Raw genomic sequence first — 5,265 nt, forward strand, 5'->3', positions numbered from 1 at the left:
CAGGATGCTACTATGATGCTGTGCTGCCTGGTAAATAAGCCAAGGAAAGCCCACTTCTGTATGTGCTGTGAAACTCTTGGGGAGGGTAGAGTCTGGTCACTTTCCGGAACGTTCCAACAGAAATGCCCACCTTTTTAGAAAATTCACAAAATTTACCGCCAGGCATAATGTACTTTCTCTGGAAGAGAGGGTTTTTGCTGACTTTTGTGTTTTGTGTTGTGTTTTTACTGTTAACAAAAAGGTGTGTCACAGTGGAAAATAATAGGAATTAGAAAGACCTGGCTCACGATGCTTAGTGGCCATCAGAGCTCGATGGATTCAGCTGCAACTTTGCCACGTAGTTGTCTGTGGACTTCACACGAGTCACTTTATCTTTTTGAGCCTTAGTTTATTTCATTTTTTTAATGTTTATTTATTTGTGAGAGAGAGTCACACAGAGCACGAGCAGGGGAGGGGCAGAGAGAGAGAGAGGGAGACACAGAATCCAAAGCAGGCTCCAGGCTCCGAGCTGTCAGCACAGAGCCCAACAAGGGGGCTCAAACCCACAAACTGCGAGATCATGACCTGAGATGAAGTTGGACGCTTAACTGACTAAGCCCCCAGCTGCCCCCATTTCATTTCTAAAATCGTAAAATGATTATGGTAGTAATAGATAATTTAGGGATCATTGTGAGTGTTGGAGAAGACATATGTAACAGTGCTGTTGTAGTATTAATGTGTCTTTTTTTAAAAATACATTTTCCTTTTAATTTTTGAGAGAGAGAGAACATGAGCAGACACAGAGAGAGGGGAACAGAGGATCCGAAGGGGGCTCCATGCTGACAGCAGTGAGCCTCATGTGGGGCTCAAACTCACAAACTGTGAGATCACCACCTGAGCCAAAGTCAGAAGCTCAACCGACTGAGCCATCCAGGTGCCCCTAATGTGTCTTGTTTTTCTCTTTTGCTTCCCAGGGTCAGAATACCACTCTTCTTTTATTTTAATTTTTTATTTTATTTTATTATTATTATTTTTTTTTTAGTGATCTCTACACCCAGTACGGGGCTGGAACTCACAACCCTGAGATCAAGAGTCACTTGTTCTGTCAAATAAGCCAACCAGGTGCCCCCAAATACCATTCTTAATTGGGGAGACATTCTTATTATTTTAGTCTTGGTAGGAGTGAGGTCCCAACTTTTCAACGTGGAAACTGAAGAGGAATATATTATCAGCTAGGGATCCTGATTATGATCAACACTAAGTGACCCTGGATGATGAAGCAGAGGACAGACAATTTACAGATTATTGGAGGGCTGAGGAAAGGGGTTCGATTAGGAAGGATGTGGAAACCGTGCTGGGGAGTTGGCCCCATGAGGAAATTGCTGTGCTCTCATTGAGTTCTAGATGTTAGCGCTTGCACCCCATTAGGGACTCAACTTTTTGCCCTGTCTAGTATGCCATTTATGCATGGGGAACTTGACCTTGCAACCAGCAACCCCACAAAATAGACACTCCACCCAAAACCTGCTTCCTCTTGTTGTCCTCTATGGATGGGTGGAGCTGAGGTCACATCTCTGGGTCAAGGCTGCAAACGAGTTCGGAGAAATAATTTTTCTGATTTCTACCTTGGGAAGATAGGACCCATGGGGGAGGGAGTGGATTGCCCAGAGATTACAGGGTAATCAAAAGGTTTCCTAGGCAGACAGAAAACACGAGAAATATCCAAGTATCTATCACAGGGAAGATATTCCCTCTCAATACTCTCTGGCAGCTAAGGCAAGGGCGTATGATCAAGGCTGAGCTAACCAAATGTCCCCGTCAATGACTTTGCCATCTGAGAGAGCAAAGCAGACACCCAGGTCAGTTGGAGATTGCTCCTGGTGGCTGTGGCAGAATTGAAAATTGGGGGCTGCTGCAGTGGCTTTCCAGGGGTGACGGTACCCACAGTGGCATCCTAACCCGATTCTTTCTAAGACATAGACTCGATAATGGTGGCTTCCTTTAATCTCCACATTTGTTTTGAGCCTGCTTTTCCGTCATTTCCTTCAGTTCTACAAGCTTTGTCATAACCTTCCAGTAGAATAATTTATCTAATGTTTGCAATACTCGTTGGTATAGAAACTGGTAGTAGGGAGTAGGTGATGGACAATAGTAGACCAAAGAGAAAAGGGAATAATCTGTGATTGTTTTTGGACTAATCGGGGCTGTAGCAATGTGGCAGATTATGGTATATGGTAGTTTTATAGGTTCCTGGACCTGATTCCAACATGTGAGGGTGTTGGAGAGGAAAAATTTTATTCTATCCTTCTAGGTCTTCTAGCTGGTTTAAGGATTAAATTGACATGAGACAGATTAACAGAAGGGAGAAAAAAGTTTACTTACATGTGCACAGAGGCCCCATAATGAAATTATGACCTAAAAAAATGACCAAGGCAGGTTGTCTTTATACTTTTTAGACAAAGAGACAGCAAATTTGTGAGGAACTGATGGACAAAGTAAACTTACATTTGGGAGTTTTAATTAGTAAGGAATTCTAAACAGCATTTGGGCTGGGGCAGTAAATTAGTAAAAAGTAACAAGGTTTATTTATACAGCCTTTGACTCTAAATGGTCTCTCTTTGGTGATTGGGATGTCTCTTTACCTCCTGGCACAGGAGGGTACCTCTCACGTGGGAGATTTATTTCCAGCTTTCAGGGGGACAAAGGAAGGTCAGAGTATTCTTCTTTCACTGGCCGTTTCTTGAGTAACTTTTAATTTAATGTAATCAATATGGCTAAAGTGGTATATTTAGGGACAGCCTGCCCTTGGCCCCTACACTTGGCTCCCCCACACCACCCAGCAAGTCTCTGACACTAAATGGGTGTCCCCACAAGGTTAGGGACTGGGTCCCACAAGACTGCCCCTCCCCCACTTCAGATGCCCATCACAGGCTCCCATTGTTACCTGTGCTTCTGACAACTGTAAATGAGGTTCCAGGACCTCCTCCTCAGGTTTGATTAATTTGCTAGACTGGCTCACACAACTTAGAGAAACACTTCACCCACTTGATCATCAGTTTATTATCAAAGGATATAACACTCAGGAACAGTCACATGGAAGAGATACAGAGGGTGAGGTCTGGGAAAAGGACATGAAGTTTCCATGGCCTCTCCAGGGGCGCTGCTCTCCCCATACGTCCAGGTGCTCATTCACTGAACTCCATCTTTTTGGATTTTTATAGAGGTGTCACTCTAAAGGCACAATTGATTAAATCATTGGCCGTTGGCAAAGGATTCGCCCTCCAGCCCCTCTCCCCTTCCCTGTAAGTTCCAATGGCATTTCTAAGGGCAATCCAAGAGTCACCTCATTAACATAACAAAGGACACCTTGCTTTCTCTCAGCACTCAGGAAATTCCAGGGGTTTTAGGACCTCTGTGACCCAAACGGGGTGAAGACCAAATATATATATATATATATATATATATATATATATGCGCCATACATTACAGTGTTACAGTCATTTAATTAATTAAATCAGTGCATTGGCTTACCTCGAATTCTGTGCCCATTGAAGGACCAGTGAGTGTTCCTCGCTACAGGGCAAATAACAGGCTTTTATTGAAATCATCCGAGATACTTTGTTTCAGTAAGAACTCCAACAGAGTCAAAAGCTTTATTTATTAATTTTTTAGCATCCATGCATGTAGGATAAAGAAAGAAGTACCAAGAAGACTTTTGGTTTATCAAAGAAACTTCACAAGTATTTGTAGCCTTTGTGAGGATGCCGCTCTATATATTATATTCAGGCAGCAAATCATTAAAAGTAACAAAGACAATTGCAGCAGCTTTAGAAGTAAAAGGTAACACCCAACCTGCTGAGGCCATCTCGAGTCTGAGAGTTGTAAGGACTCCTCTGTTAAGAAAATATATTTGCACATACAGCATCCCTGTACAAAATCGAATCTGCTTTTCTATTGCTGAGGCAGAAAGGTGAACATTATCTCCTTATTTTTCTTGAGATTCCTTTCATCACAAGTAGAAGGGCCCATAGCTTCAAGCTAAGCAATGAAATCACACCAGTTAGCAGTGAGGGGGCGGAAATAGGCCAAGAAGCTTAAAAGCTAACAGTATGGAAGAGAAAACATCTCGAAGGAAATGTTTAACAATTAATGTGCGAACACGTCAAATTTTGTATTTACGAGAGCATGAGGGATTCGTGGACGATGGGTGGTAACAAAGAAATAGAACGACGTCTTCAAATCTTCCCATTTGGGCTCAAAACTCAAAAATGGAGGACTTTCAACGACTGCAGCTAAATAATGTTATCTATTGCAGCTGAAAATCAAAAGCGAATTTTGATCCTGTGGATTACCAAAGCAATGCCTGTTGAATTCAGTCCCACCAAGTGTCTTTTGTGTAAGGTAGGTAATTGTTAAGAGTGGGCCCTCAAGAGTTAGAAGGGGGGATATGTGAGAGAATTTAGAGCATGGGAACTCCCAACCCTCAGTAATTCTCCCACTAAACCGCAGGAAAAGCAGCCCTCTCTACCCACAGTGTGTTGAGGCTGTTTTCTCTCGCTCAAAGGCCTAAGGGCATTCTCTTTGAAGACACAGTTACTTCTCTGCCTGACCTCCATACCTATGAATACTCAGGTCCCAGTATTCCTTGAGCTGGAAGTCAATTTAAAAGTTAAGCCTTGGGGGGAAAGGATGAGTCACAAAATAATTTTGATATGAGTTTACATGCTGGAGATGCTGAATTCAGTGTGTTAGCTCAAACAACTGGAATTAGTTCTAATGGATAGTTTGGGTGGTTGGCCGAAACCCACGCGGGCGCGCAGGCGCAAAGACAAGCCCCCAATGGTCTTGAAAGCACAAATGCATTATAGTAACACTGCCCAAACTCCAGGTGTACTTACCCCTTTTACTTTGCTACTCATCTAGGCCCCACATCTATGAAATCATGGGATTTTCCAGTGGCTGAGGAGGAAACAATTTGAGTTTGGCATATGCTGGGTCTTCACTGTGTGCATAAGCCAGAATTGTGCCTGTTAAAAAACAAAATTTAATTGAGTAAATTTGAAGGTCTAATTGGCTTTATTAAGCGACCCATGAATCCAGCTGCACCCCAAGTAGCAAGTAGCAAGATGCTCTGAGGGGCTGCACAAAATGGAAGGTTTTTATAGGCAGGTTTTTTTTTTTGTTTGTTTGTTTTTGTTTTTAATAGGCAGGACAAAGACATTATTAGCAAAACAAAAGAAAGGATTGTTTCAGGCAGGGCTTTTTTTTTTTTTTTTTTTTTTTTTT

At 42.5% G+C, this 5,265-nt stretch overlaps 1 long non-coding RNA gene across 1 annotated transcript in view; it reads left to right on the plus strand.

Moving 5' to 3' along the window:
- The first annotated feature begins 2,960 nt into the window (after positions 1-2,960).
- The window catches only part of LOC125920346 (uncharacterized), a 24,806-nt gene continuing 22,501 nt past the window's right edge, over positions 2,961-5,265 (plus strand). Inside the window, exons 1-2 of the long non-coding RNA XR_007457031.1 lie at positions 2,961-3,090; positions 4,295-4,380. This is a non-coding gene — a long non-coding RNA (uncharacterized LOC125920346). The remainder of the gene's footprint in view (positions 3,091-4,294; positions 4,381-5,265) is intronic.

Source organism: Panthera uncia, chromosome B4, assembly GCF_023721935.1.
Source record: "Panthera uncia isolate 11264 chromosome B4, Puncia_PCG_1.0, whole genome shotgun sequence".
Taxonomy (NCBI): Eukaryota; Metazoa; Chordata; class Mammalia; order Carnivora; family Felidae; genus Panthera; species Panthera uncia.